General features: G+C 39.2%; 1 non-coding gene across 1 annotated transcript; it reads right to left on the bottom strand.

The window, feature by feature from the left end:
* Window positions 1–559: 559 nt before the first annotated feature.
* LOC141688643 (small nucleolar RNA R71) lies at window positions 560–666 on the bottom strand. The gene has a single exon (XR_012562076.1). It is a non-coding gene; the product is annotated as a small nucleolar RNA R71 (small nucleolar RNA).
* Window positions 667–1303: the final 637 nt, after the last annotated feature.

Here is a 1303-nt window from a genome sequence, read left to right on the forward strand (position 1 = left end):
CTGACTCGGATATTTTACTTACTTGTTTGTTTTTTGCCTTTTCAAGTACTCTAGGGAGTGTGTATGCTAATGGTTCTCGATCTCGCAAGAGAACACTGGATAAAGTAGAGGAGGAAGTTGTAGTAAAGGAAAAGGTCTGAGTTGAGAAAGTTGAAGAAGAAGCTCTTATTGCAATGGGTGAACCAGAAGCGAATACAAAGGCTTTGATGGACTATTGCCAAAGATCAATGATATTCTGTCTAGCATTGTCAGACCAGCCATCGCGGCTAACACTTTTGAAATCAAGGCTAGAACAATTCAGATGGTGCAGAACTCGGTTCAGTTTGGGGGTTCTCCAACTGAAGATCCCAACATGCATATTAGAGATTTCATCGAGATCTGCGACACTTTCAAATTAAACAATGTTTCTGAAGATGCTATTAAGTTGAGGCTTTTCCCATTCTCTTTGAGGGATAAAGCTAAGTGCTGGTTGCATTCTCTACCACCAGGCTCTATCACTAAATGGGAAGATCTTGCTCAAAAGTTTCTTACTAAGTTCTTTCCTATGGCAAAGACTGCTGCAATCAGGAATGCTCTTACTCAATTTGCGCAGCAATCAGGAGAGTCTTTGGTTGAAGCTTGGGATCATTATAAGGAGATGCTTAGAAAGTGCCCTCATCATGGGATGCCTGATTGGATGATCGTTAGTTGCTTTTATAATGGCTTGGGAGCACAGTCTAGACCCATGCTCGATGCAACATCAGGTGGAGCCTTATGGGCTAAGAGCTATGATGAAGCTTATAAGCTGATTGAACTGATGGATGCTAATGAATACCAGAATCATTTTCAGAGACTAAATTAAGGCAAGGTAGCAGGAATTCTAGAGGTGGATGTAGCTACTGCTATAGCTGCTCATGTAATAACCCCCAAAATTTTCAACTTTTTGTAACCCTTATGAATAGTGTTTTAGCTGAATGAGAAAACTTTTCATGCCACACTATGTAGGGGTTCTGTTATGGATATTCTGAGATTTTATTAGTACTCTATATGGTATATAAGTGTATGTAAAGATCGTCAGAATCCAATTCCGAACACTTTGACTTTTCCCGGAAATCCACTAGATACGGAAAGAATTGAGTATAAGGTAACAGGATAAAAAGGATTTAAATTAAAGGATTGTAAGAGAGGATCATAAAAGGAATATAATATATTGAGAAAGGTTAAGGGAACCTAAGTAATAAGATCCCGGGTATGATCCCTCAAACGATAAACGAAAACGAAAGTTAAGCGAACCGTATAACAGATCAGCGGTCATTAGGCAAAC

This window comes from Apium graveolens, chromosome 9 (genome assembly GCF_009905375.1).
Source record: "Apium graveolens cultivar Ventura chromosome 9, ASM990537v1, whole genome shotgun sequence".
NCBI classification, from domain to species: domain Eukaryota; kingdom Viridiplantae; phylum Streptophyta; class Magnoliopsida; order Apiales; family Apiaceae; genus Apium; species Apium graveolens.